Source organism: Bos grunniens, chromosome 11 (assembly GCF_055505025.1).
Source record: "Bos grunniens cultivar Pamir isolate PY7600 chromosome 11, Bosgru_T2T1.0, whole genome shotgun sequence".
NCBI lineage: Eukaryota > Metazoa > Chordata > Mammalia > Artiodactyla > Bovidae > Bos > Bos grunniens.
The window spans coordinates 105,262,010-105,282,211 of NC_141175.1; the positions used below are offsets into that span (position 1 = coordinate 105,262,010).

At 54.2% G+C, this 20,202-nt stretch overlaps 1 long non-coding RNA gene across 1 annotated transcript; it reads left to right on the forward strand.

The window, feature by feature from the left end:
• Nucleotides 1-11,064: 11,064 nt before the first annotated feature.
• On the forward strand, nt 11,065-19,951 carry LOC147363776 (uncharacterized). The gene is made up of 4 exons (XR_015135984.1): nt 11,065-11,178; nt 17,921-18,003; nt 18,097-18,238; nt 19,216-19,951. It is a non-coding gene; the product is annotated as an uncharacterized LOC147363776 (long non-coding RNA).
• The last annotated feature ends 251 nt before the right edge of the window (nt 19,952-20,202 follow it).

The window sequence follows — 20,202 nt, forward strand, 5'->3', positions numbered from 1 at the left end:
CTTGGCTGGTTTGGAGGCACCGGCCAGGGTCCAGAAGCTTGCCCCAGCCAGGCTGCCAAATGGCTGTGTGACATTGGGCAAATCCCTTCACCTCTCTGGGCTTCAAATGCCTCATCGTCTGGTGGAGTCAGACTAGAGCATGGTTCAGATGATGCCCTGGGGCACGGGGCACAGAGAGGAGAGGGGACTGAGTCAGCGGCCTCCCGCCCCCACCTCACCCCTGTCTATCGTTCAGGAAGCAGCCCCCCGCCCCACCCACCAGGCTTCCTCCTCTGCTGGCACTTAGGGCCACCATCTCCTCCCCAGCCGAAGCTCAAGTAATGACCCTCAGTCACCTCCCTGGCCTGCTTGTGACACCAATGTCCCAGGGAAATCTAGGTGGCATGAAGGGCCGTCTTGAAGGATGCTCCCCCAAGGCAGGCTGGGGGCTGGTGGGACGAGGGAGGGGGTCAGGATGTGCCTGGGGGTGACAGCAGCAAGCCTGCACTTGACATCGTGTCTAAAGTAAGGCTGGAAGGGGACTTGAGATGTGGGTTGGGGGTCACAGAGGAGGAAGTGAGCCCAGGTCCTCCAGGAGGGGTAGGCAAGGGAGGGGGCTCCCGGGGAAAACAGGCTCCCATGGGGTCATGGCCCAGAATGATGCGAGGACAAGATACGGTTCTTAAGTGACCCCTGCCATGGGCACACGTGCCTGCAGGCCTCCCGGGTGAGGGCGGGGACTCATCTTCCTTGATGCCCATTCCTCGCCTAACAGCACAGGGCAGCACGGAGACGGCACACAGAAACATTTGTTTTCCCAGTAATTTGGGACAGCCTTGGCCTCGGTCACCTAAGGCTGAGAACCCTGTGCTCCAGGAATGCATCTCTGATTGGATGTTTAATTTTTCTGCTTTGATTTGTTATGTTTTTCCCATAGTTTCCTAGAGAAATTCTCTTGGAAGATTCCATCCTGGGCTTGGCTGAGTTACAGGCAGAGAACTGTCCTGTGGAGCTGGGGAAGCACCGGGGCATCCTGGGAGGTGGTGGCAGGGTCCTGTCCCAGAGTGGGGACAAGCTAACGTGGCAGGGCAGAGAGGGCACAGGCAGGGAGAGGGCTGCCCGGGTGACCCCAGGGGCAGCAGGGCAGAAGGGGCACAGGCAGGGAGAGGGCCTGCCCGGGTGACCCCAGGGGCAGCAGGGCAGAAGGGGCACAGGCAGGGAGAGGGCCTGCCCGGGTGACCCCGGGGGCAGCAGGGCAGAGGAGGCACAGGCAGGGAGAGGGCCTGCCCGGGTGACCCCAGGGGCAGCAGGGCAGAGGAGGCACAGGCAAGGAGAGGGCCTCCCAGGTTATCCCAGGGCAGCATGAAAGCAGCTCTTGGATTTGCAGTCAAACCTGACTCCATCCTCTGCTGGTTATGTGGCCTCAGACAAAGTGTAAAACCTCTCTGAGCGTCAATTGCCTCATGTTTAAAGTGGGATTATGTTAACTTCCTTAAGATGGGAAGGTGTGTTGAGATGAAGATATGACACATAAAATGTCCTGATAGAGAGCAGGAGTGCAGAGTGGGCACTGTGAATGGCAGAGTCGTTATGATGACCCCTCTGGAAGCCTGGGTCTTCTCCGAGGTGAGCTGGCTGAAGCCGCTGTCCCCCAGGTGTGCCCCGACTCACTGTTCAGTGGCCTGATAGAAAGAGGGTGGACTCTGCCCTGGAAAATGGCCCTATCCTGCTCATGGAATCTCCTCTACCCACCTTCCCTCACCCCATGCTTCCATGAGCTTCTGCCAGGCTTTTTCTAGTGTGTAGCTGAGAGGGAAATGTTCTCAGGCAAATGTCAAATACACCACACCACACCTGTGCCTACAGCCTTACTACTATGCCCATGACAGACATTAGTAACAGAGACCCGCACTCTACGAGCTGAGGCTAAAGGGGGTGCCAGGAAGGCATAATCAAACGACTGCAGCTAATGTACAAGAGGAAACCTATTTGCCTCTCAGGTTTAAGGGGAGTCCTGGCCTTGTCCTCTGTAGGCATGGGGAAAGGGCTGCCAGCGTGACGTGAGGGGAGCCACTGGGATGAGAAAGGGAGCCATCTTTGGAGACGTCTAGGGTCTTGGTACTGCTGCTGCAATCCGGGCACCCAGAGATCAGATGTCAGATCCCAGGAGGACCCCAGAGATTCTGAGAAAACTGCATTTTCTCAGTTTCCAGCAGAGGGGAGATCTGGGAGAAGATTTCCAGGATTGAGGCTAAACATCATGGTGGATTTGGGTGAGAATGGGGGTTTTCCTGGGCTTTCACACTTTTCTTTTTTGCTGTGCCATGTGGCTTGTGGGATCGAAGTTCCCCCACCAGGGATTGAATGGGGTCCCTCAGTGATGAAAGCTCAGAGTCCTAAGCACTGGACTTCCAGGGAATTCTCTGGGCTTCACACTTTGACCTGGGCTGGAGCAGAGCAGTAGCAGTAGGAAAGGGATGCTGGGGCCCCTTGGAGGTCTTATTCTCTCAGAAGTGTGCAAAGCGAGGTAAGGATGGTTCAAGAGCCACCCAGTCCCCACAGCTGAATGGCCTGTTATGCTGCTTGTGAGTTTGAGCACCTGGCTTGAGCAGACTTGTTGTCCCTCTGCTCCAGGAGAGGAGTTTGAGTTTCATTTCCCTTCACGGGTACAGTGCTCCATGGCAGCGGGGCCAGCCCAGCAGCCCCATCCACCCATGAGCACTGTTACTCCTGCATCTACCCCGCCTCTTGCCCAACCAAGCACTTACCTCCCCTCCCTGCTGTGAGTTTTTCCCTCAGCACTTATCTCCAGCTATCATACTAGCTATTCAACCTACCTATCTGCTCCTTTAGCATCATTCCTTCCAAAGAAATCCCAGGACTGATCTCCTTTACGATGGACTGGTTGAATCTCCTTGCAGTCCAAGGGACTCTCAAGACTCTTCTCCAACACCACAGTTCAAAAGCATCAATTCTTCGGGCTCAGCCTTCTTCACAGTCCAACTCTCACATCCATACATGACCACAGGAAAAACCATAGCCTTGACTAGACGGACCTTTGTTGGCAAAGTAATGTCTCTGCTTTTCAATATGCTATCTAGATTGGTCATAACTTTCCTTCCAAGGAGTAAGCATCTTTTAATTTCATGGCTGCAATTACCATCTGCAGTGATTTTGGAGCCTAGAAAAATAAAGTCTGACACTGTTTCCACTGTTTCCCCATCTATTTCCCATGAAGTGATGGGACCGGATGCCATGACCTTCATTTTCTGAATGTTGAGGTTTAAGCCAACTTTTTCACTCTCCACTTTCACTTTCATCAAGAGGCTTTTGAGTTCCACTTCACTTTCTGCCATAAGGGTGGTGTCATCTGCATATCTGAGGTTACTGATATTTCTCCTGGCAATCTTGATTCCAGCTTGTGTTTCTTCCAGTCCAGCATTTCTCATGATGTACTCTGCATAGAAGTTAAATAAACAGGGTGACAATATACAGCCTTAATAAACTCCTTTTCCTATTTGGAACCAGTCTGTTGTTCCATGTCCAGTTCTAACTGTTGCTTCCTGACCTGCATACAGATTTCTCAAGAGGCAGATCAGGTGGTCTGGTATTCCCATCTCTTTCAGAATTTTCCACAGTTTATTATGATCCACACAGTCAAAGGCTTTGGCATAGTCAGTAAAGCAGAAATAGATGCTTTTCTGGAACTCTCTTGCTTTTTCCATGATCCAGCGGATGTTGGCAATTTGATCTCTGGTTCCTCTGCCTTTTCTAAAACCAGCTTGAACATCAGGAAGTTCACGGTTTACACATTGCTGAAGCCTGGCTTGGAGAATTTTGAGCATTACTTTACTAGCATGTGAGATGAGTGCAACTGTGCGGTAGTTTGAGCATTCTTTGGCATTGCCTTTCTTTGGGATTGGAATGAAAACTGACCTTTTCCAGTCCTGTGGCCACTGCTGAGTTTTCCAAATTTGCTGGCATATTGAGTGCAGCACTTTCACAGCATCATCTTTCAGGATTTGGAATAGCTCAACTGGAATTCTATCACCTCCACTAGCTTTGTTCATAATGATGCTTTCTAAGGCCCACTTGACTTCACATTTCAGGATGTCTGGCTCTAGGTCAGTGATCACACCATCGTGATTATCTGGGTCGTGAAGATCTTTTTTGTACAGTTCTTCTGTGTATTCTTGCCATCTCTTCTTGATATCTTCTGCTTCTGTTAGGTCCAGTACTTTGGCCACCTCATGTGAAGAGTTGACTCATTGGAAAAGACTCTGATGCTGGGAGGGATTGGGGACAAGAGGAGAAGGGGACAACAGAGGATGAGATGGCTGGATGGCATCACTGACTGATGGACGTGAGTCTGAGTGAACTCCGGGAGTTGGTGATGGACAGGGAGGCCTGGCGTGCTGCGATTCATGGGGTCGCAAAGAGTCGGACACGACTGAGCGACTGATCTGATCTGATCTGATCTGCTCCTTACCATTGTCCTCTCCTGGATTGTAAGCTCTGAGAGGGCTGGGATATTCATCTGCTTTGTTCACTGTGCATCCCAGGACTGACAGTGCCTGGCAAAGAGCAAAAACACAAGGGATTGCAGTCAGCTGCCCTGACGCCAGTCCCTAGGGCACTAATGTGTCCCTGGGGGTGTGGTGAGGTGGAGAAAGTCACAGCTATTTGAACTCCTCCCAGGGAGGGAAGAATAGTAGGCAGATGTGGGCTGTTGGCCGAATCATCTTTGGGGAGCCCAGAGGGTGGGCTGTGAGTCCCCCCCACTGCACAGCTTTAGCTTGGCAGAGTGGAGCGTGCAAGTTTCGGGTGGAAGGGAATTGGGGGATGATGGAGATGGGCAGTGGTGGCCCTGTGATGTCAGTTGCCCCCACGCCCATCTTGGCTGCCGTCTCGGGATGGCTGGCTGGTCCGGGATAAGCCGGGAGGGCCCTGTGCTGAACCTGCCTGGACATCTGGGTCCCCTCCTGCCTTGCCCTTTCAGTGTGCCAAGCTCTGTGACTCGTTCAAAGGGCCACAGAGAGAGCCAACACTGACGAGGTAGTCCGAGCACAGGTTGGAAAAGAATTTCCAGACCCAGAGCATTTCAGAAGGGAGTGAGTTTATTAAAAACAAAGAGCAGAGATAAGGTGGGTGCTGAGAACACAGCTTGCCGACCTCTGACAGATCAGGGAGAGCAGATGAGACAGTGTTAGAACAGTGGGCCGGCTCAAGGGAGAGCCTAAGTTTTTCTTGGGCTGGTAACCGATTTCTATAGCCTCAAGGCAAAGAAAATGCTTACGGAATGGTAGTATTACGCGATTGGTTGGGACGCTATAGGATGAGTACCGGGGTGGGCATTTTTGCCTAATAGGGGGTGAGGAAGCTAGCTAGTGACAATCAGGGGGGCTTTTAGCAATGGTTATAAAGGGGCTCAGACAATTTCAGAGGTGACCTTGACTCTGAGGTCCCATCTGTGGCCTTGGGCTAGGATTCCACAAACACCAGCCGGACCCCTGGTGCTGAGTTGTGCCCCGGTGGAGGAGGGGCTTCCAGCACAAAGTCACAGAGCGCTGAGGGATGGAGCTCAGCAGGGCTTGGGCTGGGTGAGGGCAGGAAGCTGGAGCAGGCCTTCTGGAGGTTACAGGCAGCAGAGGACTGGTGGCTGGAGTCTTAGGCGGGAAAGGGTGGAGGGGAGGGCCTGGGCCTTACTGTGGCTCGGGTGTGCTCTCCCCCACGTTCTGAGATGCCTTCTGGCCCCAGGCTGCCTCTCCCTAGGGGCAGGGGGCAGGGCAGCATGAGGTCTGGGGCCAACAGCCCTGCTCCAGAGGCAGCAGACTAAAAATAAATCGGGATGTCAGGGTCTCCTGGCTCCAGGAAGTGGGGAAGAGATGAGTGTCAGGAGGAGGAGGGGAGGGAGGAGGAAAGGGGCTGAGACACAGCCGCAGTTGTCAGCCTCCCATGAACTGGCTTGTTTATTTTCTTCTCTGGTCCAGAGTCTCTCAAGCCACAGCTCCCTCCCAGGGTCTGGGTGAGGGGCACTGGTCTCTGCAGACCTGTGGGTGTTCCCCGACCCCTGGTTACCAGCCCAGCATCTCATTTCCCATGCATTCCTTTGAGACCCTGTCACTGGAGACTCTAGTGGTAAAGAACCTACCTGCCAATGCAGGAGACATATGAGAACGGGGGTTCGATCCCTGAGTTGGAAAGATCCCCTGGAGGAGGGCATGGTAACCCACTCCAGTGTTCTTGCCTGGAGAATCCCATGGACAGAGGAGCCTGCTGGGCCACAGTCCATAGGGTCACAAAGAGTCAGACATGCCTCAAGTGACTTGGCATGCAAGCATGCAGTGGAGAACAGGAGTTGGGACCATGCAGTTGAAGGAGAAGGGGACCAGGTTACCAAGCCCTTGTTTGGAGGAAGAGCATGATCCCTGGAGCATTAGTCTCTTCTCTGCCCTCCATCCCAGGTGCAGAAACCGGGCCCTGAGGTTTCGGGACTTGTCCCATAGCTGGCAGTGCCTGGATCTGCGGAAAGAGCCCAGTCTCCCGAACTCACGTCACGGCTGTCTGTGGGGCTGAGGGGCTTCAGCTCAGACCTGGCCCAGCCATGACCCAGATGCCTTCTGAGGAAGGGCAGACAGTGGGGAGGGGCCGGTGGGGTGTGTGGAATTGTGAGAGGAGGCTGGCACCAGCCAAATCACGAGTCATCAGGGTTCACGAGACACCCCACTCATCAGGCTTCCATACCCTCAAGGGCTTAGCTTGTCAGTGACACGTGTTCCCCCATGCCCTGCACTCTGGAGGTTGGGGGCAGCTTTGCAGATGCCTAGGGGTTATCTGGTGAGCCCGGTGCCTTCCGCCCCTTGGCTCAGGGGTGAGGCCAGTGCAGAGCCCACCGTTCATCATGGATACAGAGCTCATCTGAGCCACATGGATGCAGCCCTTCATGTCCTGACCTCTGGCCTGGGGCAGGGGGCTCAGAAGACGCAGCCCCCACCTCCAGCTCTTCCCAGAGCTCCTGGCCTCTCCCTCAGCGCGCCCGCTCCCCTAGTCTTCCCTGTGACCAATGCACCCCCTCCCACCGTTGTCTCTTATCCCCAGTCAGAAGCGCCTCCACTAGGCTGAAACCTGACGATGCAGAGATCACGTGCCCTGGCAGCTCCACGCTGGGCCACTCTTGTTCTTCTGGGGGCCTTTGGCTGTTCACCTATCCCCCACCCCACCTCATCACTGTGTGAGGGGGCCGTGAGCCCCTCGGGAGGGCTGGTTCAGGCCCTGTGCCACTGGCGGCTGCAGGGACCAGCCTGCATGGAGAGGAGGCGCTGAGGGGAGGCCCGGACTGACAGGCGGCTTCCAGGAGGGGCCCCGTGCAGGGACATCAGCCCCTTGATTCTATCTCCTTTCCTCTTCTTTCCCTTTGTTTTGTCAAGTCAGTTGATAAATTCTCTAGAAAGTCTTAAAATCTTCAGCCCCACCCCACCAACTGTAGTCCATTCCATTAGTGAGCTCTCTTACATACACACACGCAAATACACATGTGCACACACATGCACACACATGTGCACACATGCACGCACGTGCGCACACACACCCACACAAGCAAATACATGCACACACACATGCATGCACGTGTAGACACACACACATGCACACACACACACTCCATCCTCCCATCCCTCCGCTAGCTCCATGCCTCAGTGATAAGCGCTTTGGGAGCCCCCAGCCCCTTAGCTTTCTCCCCTCCCAGCTGGATCAGGCCTCGGCCCTGGCGAGCCTTTCCGGGTTCTGTGGCAGTTTCAGGGAGATGCTGGAGTCCTGGAACCGCCCTCAGAGTGGGTCAGGACAGTGTTAAGAGGGCCCTGCTCTCACCCTGACGCCAGGCAGGCCGAGCTCTGAAGGCCTGTGAAAGGCCAGAACCTCATCCTCCCAGAGACTGGGATTACTAACAAACGTGCCCTCTTGCAGAGGCCAAGCATGCACTTCCTGGCTGCCCGCTCGCTCAGGCACGCTGCATGGCCCAGCACCCCTTGGCCTGGTGGCCTTGAAGTGGAGGTCGGTCTGCAGGCTCTGTGGGTGTGAGACCAACAGCCTGGCGGATGGAAGCAGAGAGCAGCTGTGGACACTCAGGCCTCATAATGGGGGCTGCCCGCGACCGCGGGGAACCAGATGGGAGCCTTGGCCTCTGAATTCCCCAAGGCCCTAGACTTGGGACCCCCAGAAAAAAGAGCCCAGGCCCTGCCATCACCCTGCAGAAGCCCCCTAAATTCCTGAAATCCTGCAGTCCAGAGAGCTGCTTTGCCACCTGCTCCCTGATAGCTCAGTTGGTAAAGAATTCGCCTGCAATGCAGGAGACCCCGGTTCGATTCCTGGGTCAGGAAGATCTCCTGGAGAAGGGGTAGGCTACCCACTCCAGTATTCTTGGGCTTCCCTTGTGGCTCAGCTGGTAAAGAATCTGCCTGCAATGAGGGAAACCTGGGTTTGATCCCTGGGTTGGGAAGATCCCCTGGAGAAAGGAAAGGCTACCCACTCCAGTATTCTGGCCTGGAGAATTCCATGGACTGTATAGTCCATGGGGTTACAAAGAGTCAGACACAACTGAGTGACTTTCACTTTCACTTTCCAGTCAACCAGGCCTGGAGCAGCCCTGGAGTACGGCATCATCAGGGGCTGGGGCTGGCATCTGCTCCTGACCAAGTGGGGTCCTTGGGGAAGCCACTTCTCTCAGCCTGTTTTCTCTAAAATAGAATTATTTTGTGATGAAATGGGATGGTGTCTGTAGAGAACCAGTGCATTCAATATCTTGTCCCTCGCTTTCTTCTCACCCACAAATGCTGTCTTGGACCTTTTCCAACAGGTGCTGGAGGGTGAAATGTTCAGCGATGGTCCATCTCTAGGCCTGCCCAGGTCCTGGGAATCATCCCAGAGTGGCCTTCAGATACCAGCTTATTTGCTGTGTGACCCCAGAAAAGTTACTCAACTTCTCTGACTCTTGTACTGCCATCTCTAAAATGAAGCCTGCTTTGTGCCTTGCTCAGAGGGTCGTGGAGAGTTAAGTTGCATTGATGCTGCCGCAGAAACTGTGCCTGAGTTTGCTGTCAGGCTAGGCAGGATGGAGAGGAGGCAGGGCCTGGGGATGGGGGTGTGGTTCAGAATTTTGCCCTGGGCAGACTCTTGGACTTTAAAGATCCTGGCTAAGCTGAGGCTGGGATGAGGGTCTGGGGTGGGATAGGGGCTGATGGAGGCCTGGGGCTGCCTCCAAGACCCCTCTTCCCTGGGCTGCATCACCAGCCTGGGCTGTTCCCGCTTCCGTCTGTTATTCACCACTAATTGCCCTAAATGCTACATCTGTTGTCATGGCAACATATCCATCTTTAGGTAAAGCCCTGTCTGCAGGGGAGCCAGGCTGCCTCCAGCCCCGCCTCAGGGTCCCCCAGCCGGCCCTCTCCCTCTCAGCCCCCTCCTGTTTGGGCCTTTTGAAGCAGTCACTCCTGGTTTCCACATTTGCAGGATTCCTCTGTGCCTCTGTCTTCTGTCTCATGTTGGGTCTCATTCCTCCTCCTCCCTTCCCTTGTTCTTTCTCATCTCTCCTCCTTTCTCCCCTTTTCTTTGCTTTTCCCTGGATCCCGAGTCTCTTAATTCCCCTCTGTCTCTGTCTCCCTCCTCTTCTCTCACCCTTGGGTGCAGCAGGATAGCATGAAGGTGCTGGAACGGGTCTGCTGTGCGGAGGCCTCAGGAAGCCTGTGGGGGCTCCCTGGTCTGCAGCGAGGTGAGCCCAGGGTATGCAGACCCCCAGAGCCTCCAGTCCGTTTGGCGTGTGGTCAGGAAGGCCTCCAATGGCTCCTGCAGAGGCGTGGGCCCAAGGGGCTGTCTTTCCTCCTTCACCCCCACCACCTGCCTTCGGCCTGTTCCTCTCTGGCTTCTCTCCCAGGGGCCTCGCACACTTACTGAATGTTCATTACATGCTCAGCACCATCCTTAGGGCGTTCACCCAAGAAGCCCTGCAAGGGTTCCAGGAGGTAAGTGGTTTTCTTCCCTTTTACAGGCCAGGAAATCAAAGGTCAGAGGTTAAGCAACTTGTTTGAAGCCACACAGCTGGTCGGTAGAAGAGACAGCAGCTGAAGTTCCGTTCCAGAGCTGATGCTCTTAAACACGGCGCTCTGAGAGGGGTCCTTGTCACTGAGTGCTCACTGGGTGTTGGACACTATGCATTGAGCAGCATTGGAACTCCTTTAGCTCTTGCAGCAACCCTACCAGTTAGGAAAACGAGCATCTATTTTACCAATGAGAAACTTGGGACACAGAGAGGTCAAGCACCTTTCTTAAGGTCACAGCTGTCAGGGGTGGGGAGCAGGATTTGAACACGGGCCTTTCTGCCTCCAGACCCTGGGCTCTTACCTCTGAGAGCTCTTGTTGCCCTCTTCCTCTCCTGTGGGGAGGGGGCCACAGCAGAGAGAGGACTGCATCTGAGGGACAAGGGCACAGCTGCGCATGCACCAGCTCCCTCTGTCTCCTCCCTGACCCTCAGGATAGCCCCACCGCAGGCCCACCCACGGGTGTTTTCTGGGAATCAGAGGAGGAAGCTGTATGGTGACCGGCGACCACAGTGTCTTCTTTGCGGGGTTCCATGCAAGTGGGGAGAAAGTTCCAGGTCACCAGGAGAGGTCCCTGATCACGTAGCTCCTTGTGAGCCTCCAGGGCAGCTAGAGCACAGCATGAGCACCCCAAGCCTTCCGGGGCCCCAACCCCCAGGATCTTCGGGGGCAGGAGGGCCAACATGACTGAGGGAGACTGAGCTGTCACAGCCTGTGGGGCCCCAGCCTCAGAACACGCTCTCCTGGCCCAGGCCGGCCAGGAACATCCACGCCCTTCTTGCCCTGCTACTCTGGTCCCTAGAGAGCAACTTGGGCTTGGAACACACTGTCCCCGAGCAGCGCGGCTGTCGGGATGATGGAGAGGCGGGTTATTTTTAACAGCTGAGACTCATGGGTGGACAGGGCCTCTTCCAGGCCAGGGGAAGAGGCTTCGAGGGAGGGCGGGGACCAGAACTTCAGGTCCCTCTTCCCGTCCCCTCCCTCCTGCTCTGTCCTCCTGGCTCCTAGGCCTAAGAGCCCACAGAGTTTTCAGCAGGCCCGGGGCTTGGTGGGATGGTTGGGTAGAGACTGGCTGCTACCTGGCTGTCAACCCCAAGGAGGGCCTGGCAAGGTGGGAACCCCAGAAGTGCCTTTCCCTCCTCAATGCCCCTCTCCCCCGCCTCTGGCCCAGCCTTGTCTTTCCTTCCCCACCCCCCGCCAAAGATTTATTTATTTCTTTACTCTTTGGCTGCACTGCGTTTTTGTTGCCGCGAGCGGGCTTTCTCTAGTTGTGGCGAGTGGGGGCTACTCTTTTTGGTGCTGGGCGGGCTTCTCGTTGCGGTAACTGCTCTTGTTGCAGAGCACGGGCTCCAGAGTGCGGGCTCAGGAACTGTGGCTCACGGGCTCAGTTGCTCCTCAGCACGTGGGAGCTTCCCGGACCAGGGATGGAACTCACGTCCCCTGCATTGGCAGGGGGATTCTCAACCACTGGACCACTGAGGAAGCCCTCCTGCCTGCCTTTTCTGTGCCTCTGAGGAAAGATGCTCATTCTTCAGAGGCTCTTCTCAGCTCCAGCTAGAACACACAGCGTGATGAAGCGTGGGCCCCGTCTGTTCCCAATTTCCTTAGACGCCTCAGGGCTCGCTCCTACCTCCTAACGTGCTGTTTACAGGTCCCACAAGGAGCCAGGTCCATGCTGAGCACTGGCCTGCCTGCCTTCCTCTCACCAACCCCATGTGGATGCCAGCTTCTTCAGGTCTTGGAACGACCCTCCCTGCCCTCCCGTGTGGCTCTCAAAGGACACAGGACGCCTTGTGGGAGCAGTCTACAGCTGGTGGGAGCCGGGGCGGGGAGACCAGGGCCTCACTTCTGTCCTGCTTTCCTGCCACGCGAGCAGGACGCATCCCTCCCGCCCTCTGGGCTGGGGCTCATCATCCAAACACTCCTTCTGTTTCTTAAAAGTTTATTTTAATTAGTTAATCAATTTGGCTAGGCTGGGTCTTAGTTGTGGCATATGGGATCTAGCTCCCTGACCAAGGATCGAACCCAGGCCTGCTGCTTCGGGAGCTCGGAGTCTTAGGCACTGGGGCCACCAGCGAAGTCCTATGTATAGATTTCTGAGAAGCTGCCAAACTGTTTTCTAAAGCAGTCTTGCCAGCAATGGGTGAGTGTTTCAATTTCTCTGCAGCCTCAACAACACATTAGATTGTTTAATTTATTTTTATTTTTATTTTTTTTTTAATTCTGAGGACTTCCCTGGCAGTCCAGTGGTTGGTATTCTGTGTTTCCACTGCAGGGGGGCATGGGTTCAATCCTTGGTTGGGGAACTAAGATCCCACATGGCATGGAGCACAGCCAAAGGAAAAAAAAACAATCTGGCCTCTTCAGTGGATGTGAAGTGGTCTCACTGCAGTTTTGTTTTGCATCCCTCTAATGACTAGTGACATCGAGCATCTTTTAATGTGCTTTTTGCCCATTTATGTATCTCCTTTGAAGAAATATCTATTCAAGTCCTTTGCTCATTTTTAAGTGGGATTATCTTTTTATTATTGAATGGTAAAAGTACTTTATATATTCTACAAACCAGACATTTTCAGATCTGTAAGTATCTGATTTGCAAATACTTTTCCCCAATCCGTAGGCTTTGTTATTCTCACTTTCTTGATCATGTCCTTTGATGTTCAAAACTTTTAAAATTTTGGTGAAGCCCAATTTATCTATTTTCTTCTTTTTTTTTAATACATTAAAAAAATTATGTCTTTTTAAAAAATGTGAGTATTTGTTTTTGGCTGTGCTGGGTCTTCATTACCTCGCGGGCCACTCTCTAGCTGCGGTGTGCAGGCTTCTCACTGATGTTTGGTTTGCGTTGTGCGGCTTCTCTTGCAGCAGAGCACAGGCGCAGGGCTTCAGAAGTTGGGGCTCCTGGGCTCTAGACCACAGACTCAGTAGCTGTGGTGTGCAGGCTTGATTGCTCCATGGCACGTGGGATCTTCCCGGGTCAGGGGTCAAACCTGTGTCCCCCGCACTGGCAGGTGAATTCTTTACCACTGAGCCACCGGGGAAGCACCTACTTTTTTCTCTTTTTGTTTGTGCTTTTGATGTCATATCTTGGAATCCATTGCCAAATCCAAGGTCATGAGGATTTACTCCTATGTTTTGTTCCGAGGGTTTTATAGTTTTAGTGCTCACGTTTGGATGTTTGATCCTTTAGGGGTTAATCTTTGCCTATGCTGTGAGGTAAGGGACCACCTTCATTCTCTGGCATGTGGATACCCAGTTGTCCCAACACCATTTATCAAAGACATTATTCTTGGGGAGTTCCCTGGTGGCCTCGTGGTTAAGATTCTGGGCTTTCACTGCTGTGGCCTAGGTTCAATCTCTGATCAGGGTACTGAGAGCCTGCAAGCTGCATGGGGTGGCCAAAAAAAACAAAACACCAAAAACTATTCTTTCCTCATTGAATGGTCTTGGCATCCTTGTTGAAAGGATGTAGATACATGGGTTTATTGCTGGACTCCTGATTCTGCCTTATTAGTCTGTATGTCTAGCCTATCTGGATTATAAGTGAATTTTGTTCCCTGAAGAAGTCAGCCTTGTCTTCTTCACACTTGCTGTTCCCTTTGCCTGGAATACCCTTCTGTTCAGTTTTTTAAAAAACATTTATTTATCTATTATTCCTACTTGTTTTTGGCTGTGCTGCGTCTTCACTGCTGCTTGGGCATTCTCTGGTCCCAGAGTGGGGGCTGTTCTCCAGTTGCTGTGTGCAGGCTTCTCATCGCCGTGGCTTCTCTTGTTGCGGAGCACGGGCGCCAGGGTGCCCAGGCTTCAGTAGCTGCTGTGCGCGGGTTTAGTTGCCCTGAGGCATGTGGGGTCTTAGTTCCTTGACCAGGGATCGAACCCATGTCCCCTGCATTGGCAGGCAGATTCCTAACCATTGCACCACCAGGGAAGTCCCTCCTTTCAGTTTCACATGACTCCTTTTTATCATTAAGACCTTCTGCAAATGTCTTATTATAGAAGCCTCTGATTGTCACTCTCCACCACATCCTCTGTTTTGTTTTCTTCATAGTACTTATCATGCTTGAATCTGTAAACTCCATAAAAGCAGAGTCTTCTGTCCTAGTTATTGGGCAGAAGGTGCCTGCACTTAACAGCCCCTTAAAATATCACTAAACGGACAAGTCACCGTTCCCTGGCCTGGAACGCCCTTCCATCTCCTTGTCTTTTAAGTTCCCATCTCAATGCCATCTCCTCCCAGTTTCTCTGTGTTGTGGAGGAAGGTTGCATAGGTGGGCTTCCTGTATTTGATTGAAAGGTCACTGAGGCAGGTCCCTGCCTCTACATCCCCTATCTGCACCCCATACCTGGAACAGAGTGAGCCCTTGCCACAGACAGGCTCTGGTCCTGACCCAGATCTGAGGACAGGGGGCTGGGGTGAAGGCAGATTTGGGTGAGGGACTTACCAGTGGGTAACATTTTAGCTGAGAGACAAAGTCAAAGATGATTTCCCAGTGCTTAGCGTCAGCATCTGGTATGACTTTATTTTCAGGGGACCCGGTATGGAGCTCAACAATGAGTTCAGTCTTCCACTAGCTGACTTAGAGGCCAAGTGGATGGACAGAAGTGCCCAGAGGCAGCCAGGATCCTGGGCAATCAGATTAGGAGGTGGCAGAGCCAGTTTCCAAGGACTACAAGCCTAGGTGTGGCCTGTGAGGTGATTACGGGATACTCACAACCCTGTAAGTTAGACTATGTTAGATACACACCAGGAAGCTCAGAGAGGTGAAGCAACCTGCCCGGGGGCACACAACTCCCAAATTGGAAAGATGGAAGGTACACCCAGGTTTTGGCTCCAAAGGCTGCTTGCGCCAGAGAACCAGCGCCACGGGAGGCCCTTCTGCCCAGGACCTGCCCTGAGTGCAGCAGCTGGAGGCAGAGACAAGGTAGGACGAGGCTCATGAGGCTCCCCTATGGGGGAGGTGGTGAAGTCACACTCTGGGCGCCTGCAGAAGCTGTTTGTGAAGGGACTGGAACACCAGTCATGTTCGTGTAGACACAGGCTTGAAGATGTGACCTTGTCAGCCTTCATGGCTGGAGTGAGGTGAGATCCTGTGCTGAGACAGCCCTTCCCTTCCACACCCTTCTCTGTGCTCTTCTCCAGCCCCTCCCCGCCAGCTTTCTCCTTCCATTCCTCCCTGGGCCGGAGGGGTGGAGGAGAGGGCCCCAGAGCCCACTTGCAGGTGAACCTCTCAGCTGCCAGCCTTCCCTGCTGCCCTTTGGACATCCTCACTGGCTGCTTCTGCCAGGAAAAGGCAGCTGTCCGGTTTCCCAGGGTGTGTGTGTCTGTGTGTGGTTATATCATCCTGGTGCTAGAGGGACCAGTCCACCATGGGAGGCTCCCTTAGGGGCTAGCTTTTTGGAAGTTATTCCTGCTATCCCTTTCCTCTGGTTTGGTGGGATGGAGCCCTGAGTCCACCCATCAGGCTGGTTCCCCACCCGACCCCACCCCAGACCTGAACAACCCACCCAGAGAGGAGCCGGAGCTCTCCTCCCAGGGAAAGGATGGGCAGGGGGCTGGAGTGGGAGCGCAGGGGGAGAGGGGGACAGAGAGTAGAGGCGGGGCAGGCGGGGAGGGGTAGCGGTGCTGCCTCTTGCCCCTGTTGCTTTGTGACCTCAGGCAAGCTCCGTCCCCTCTCTGGGCAGCAGCCCCTCCTCCCGGGATTAGGGAGGCGCTGTGCTCACAAGGTCCTTCTTGAAGATGAGTTCAGATAACACAAGTCAAGCACTGGGGTTTGGCGGGGGCGGCGGGGTTGTGGTGGTGACTTCAGTTAGCTGGGAGGGAGGTGGAAAGATTGAGGGCAGGAGGAGAAGGGGTGACAGAGGATGAGATGGTTAGATGGCATCACCGACTCGATGGGCACGAGTTTGAGCAAGCTCTGGGAGTTGTGAAGGACAGGGAAGCCTGGCGTGCTGCAGTCCACGGGGCCGCAAATAGTCAGATGTGACTGAGCAACTGTGCGACTGAACAACAGGTGTTCAGTGGGTGGAGTGAGGATGGGCGAGGGGAAGAGCCAGCAGTTGTGATCAGGGTCAGGGGCTGGGGAAGACCCCGCAGGAGGTCCTCCCACTTCCCCTTGCATAACCTGTGTCTAGAGTCTAGAGCGGCGGGAGGAGGGAGCGGATGTTACCAGGCAGTGGAGGCGGGGTAGGGGGTGTTACAGGAGCTGGTACCTGGTCACCAGGTGGCCCATACACATCAGGAAACACCTATCTTTATCCTCAGTCACTCATGAGCCAAGATCCAGGGCTAGATGACCCACCTGCCCCACCCACGCTTCCCTGGGGGCGGCCCCCTAGTCTCTTCAGTGGTCCCAGCACACCCAGGCCATCTCCCACTGCGAGGCCCTGGCCCAATGAGGCTGCTGGGAGACAGTGTCCCTGCAGGGCCCACTCAGTCTGGGTTAATGGCACCTCGCTGGCCCTGAGCGATGTCCTTGGCGCCTGCAATGAAGAAAACATGGTTATTGGTCCCTCCGCCCCTGCAGCTCCCAGATGCTTGCAATAGAATTACAACCTCATATCCACCCTCCTGGAGCCAGGGTGCCCTTCAGCTGCCCTGGGGATGGGGCTGGCTGTCCTGCCTAGGACCCCTGCAGGGACCACCTGGATGAGGCTTTCATGATGGGCTGGGACAAAGGTGGATGAACCCTGAACCTAGGGATCCAGAGACTTGGCTTCTGGGTCACCAGGGACCCTGGGCCACTCACTTGACTTCCTGGCCTGATTTCCTTACCCTTCGCTTCCCCCATCTCTCTCTCTTTGGCAGCCTTATCTCTTTGGAGCCCAGACTTGCCCATGGCACTTCTTGGCTGCTGTCAGTGGCTCCTCACTGCCCAAGGACAAGGTCCAGATGCCTACTGCCCCTCCAGGGCTATTTCTCCCCACCCTTGCATCCCCCAGTTACCCGCCATGCCCCCAGCTGCCCAGTTCCTCCAGGTGAATGGGAGGCAGAGCCTATAGTTAGGGACCTGGGCTCCAGATGGATTGCTCAGGGCTGAGCCGCCCATGTCTCTGAGATCCTTGGGTTCCTCTGCTTCCTGAGCACCCATTAGACTGCATTTCCCAGCTCCCTTGACCTAGGAATGACTCGGGCCAGTGGAAAGGGGTCAGCGGAGACCCATACCGCTTTTTTTTGGCCCATAGACATCTCCCTCCTGCAATCCTCCACTCAGTTTCCCCTCTGTGGCGACTCAAAGGCCACAAAGACAGTGGCACCAGGGCATGAATGGAGTTTGGGTCCCTGAGTCATGGCTGGGACGTGAGCTGCCTGACTCACATGGAACTGTGATGTGAGCTATTTCTGCTAAGCCACAGAGATTTGGGTGTCCTCGTTATAGCAGTGGGCCTACCCCCAACTTCCAAAAATCTTAGGAGGAACTGTGGGCAAATCATGCACCATGAGACTCAGTTTTCTCCTCCAGGAAATGGGATGATACTACTTCCCTCATAGGATTATGGGGTGGAGTGACTTTGGGCACCCAGAGCTTAGTAGCTCTCAGTAACTGAAACTATTTGACATCAGCCCTCAGTCTTCACAGGTGCTGTTTTCTCTACCTGGCTGTTTCTCCCCCTCCTTATCCACTCTGGGCCTTGCTGCTCAGAAAGAGCCCCAGCTTCAGGTCTCCCCTGCCTGGTCTCTGCAGCCTGTGGACACTGTCTGTCAGCAGTTTCCTCACTGCAGCCTTCTCAGTTGTCTGTCTGTCTGTCTGTTGCTGGACTGGGCACCTCCAACAGCCTGTGTGGAGCCCGGCAGAGCAGGCCCTACAAGTGGCTCTTTGGTTTATAAAACATGGCTTGTCTGTCCTGTTCCTCAGGCTGGGACCAAGCTGTGATGGGACTGAGGCCTTCATGGGAAACTGCTCTGGAAAATGGAAAAGTCTCTCCAAGACTCTGAGGGGTTAGTTCATTGACCCAGAGCACCTCCTTCTCACCCACTTCCTAGCTTATCCACTTGAATGCTCAGCCTGCCTTGGTTCTCTCTGTCTCTCAGGCCTAAAGACAGCAGCTGCCAAGGCCACTGGCCCCAAGCAGAACTCAGATGAGGCCTGTAACCCCGGACCCAAGCCACGAGCCAGCTGGGGGCTGCTACTGACCGTTGGGCCCTTCCTCACGTCCTTCATCTCCTCCCTCAGGTGACGGAGTGTGGCCACCTGTCTGCCCCTGTGACGTGAGGGGTGTGGGCGGGAGTCGCCTGGGGTCGGGGCGGAAGGAGGAGAGTGTGTACCTCCTTGTTCAGCTGTGACTGGGCCTCTGAAAGGACAGGAGGGGACTCCGTCGGGTGGGTGCCGGACCAGTCCCCACTGCCTCTGCCCCAGCTGCCAGGTAAGGCTGGGCAGGGGGAGCCTCGCCCCGAGGCCATGGGGCATGGGCTGGACCCCGGGGCAACGTTTTCTTCCAGCATCTCCTCCTCGCTCTCTCACTGATGCCTCAGATCCCAGGTGGCTCCTGAGTGGAGGGGCAGGGACACAGAATGAGCTACCAAGGTCACTGTCCCCAAGATGGTTCCAATTTGCTGTGGGGGCAGCGACTTGCCCCAGATGGAGCCCCAGATTCTCCTGAGGGGCTAACCCAGTGGGGTGAGGATGCTCTGCAGGGCAGGCAGGCAGGACTCCTCCACCAGAGCCCACGACGGCCCAAGGCCACTGTCCCTGCAGAAATTCTGCCCATTGCCCTCCTATTGTGAGGCAGCCTGGGGAGTGGCCACCGGGTCTCCTCACATTCCCGCCCCCAAGTCCACCTGCCCTGGGAGGCGCCTGCAGGTAACCTGCACAGGCAGCAGACACACCAAAGAACTGATTTCCAACACCGTTATTGACACTGACACTGATGGGCTTCTAGGCAGAAGAGGGAGCTGAGCTCAGTCCTAACTCTCCATCCCCTCCAGCACCGCAGCCTCAGTCTTCCCTTCTCCTACCCGGTGACGTTTGCGGGGCGCAGAGCCCACAGCTCTCACTCAGTTCCGGGTTTGGCCTCTCCACCGAACCTCACAGCTGCATCATTTCCCTGTGTTTGTCAGTGTTTCCAGGCCACGTTGTCAAATGGCACAACTACCATTTACGTAACTGTTCTCTTGCTTTTGGAAACTTAGGTGGTTTCTGGCTTTTTTCAGCACAACAGAAAACGCTGCATGGAGCACTTTGGAATATAAGTGCTTTCTCCTGCATGAGCGCGGCTCTCCAGGCAAGATGTCCAGAACTGGGGCTGCTGGCTCGAAAGGCTTCAGGGTTTTGAGTGAATGCACATCGGGGTAGAACGGCCCTCAGAAGTGACCTGGTCCCTCCATCCTCGAGATGACAAGATGAGCTGCAGAGGGGGGAGGTGGCCCGATGAAAGTTTGTGGGGCTGCTCTTTCCTCTCCTTGAAGCTTTTGTGGTCTAGAAAAAGAGGATCAAACTTCTGCAAATGACCCTCCAAGGAGATTAAAAAAAAACTTTATTGAGATATAATTGACACTTCATTGTATCTCTTTAGTGAGATACCATTCATAATATGTCAGGAAGCATTTAACAGGAGCTTCCTGTGTGTTGTTTTGGATCTGTCAGGAATTCTCTGTTCCTTATTAATTCCTGAATATTCAGGCATTAAGAGGAGAGGCAAGCCTCTCCCGGGAGTTGAGGAATCCAGGCATTTCCTTCATTAGTTTTTCTATACGGTGATAAGTACCCTCTTCCTTTTTATGAACCATATGGTAAAAGTGGTTATTTACAACTCTGTCTTTCATATGGATGACCTCATGTTTTCTTGATAACTTGTAAGTTTTGATTTTTATCTCTGCTGAAAATAGCTATCTTGTAAGATAGTATAAATACCTACACAATGTTGAATAAAACACCTTTGCTCCATCAGAGAGGTCCCCGTGTCTTTCTCTCTCTCTCTCTCTCTCTTTTTCAGGCTGATCCCCTGAAGCACAGAGACTCTCTGAGTTCACTTTCCTGCCTGGGCTTCTAAGACCCTCTCGAGAAGGTGCTCTGCGCCTTCACCCCATCGAGAGGGCGCCTGAGGCCTTCTTGAACACAGCAAGCCTTGTGCAGCAGCTTTATTGGCTTTCTGTGTAAACCAAGGAATATCAGCCTCTTTCTCTCCTTTACTTTCTTAT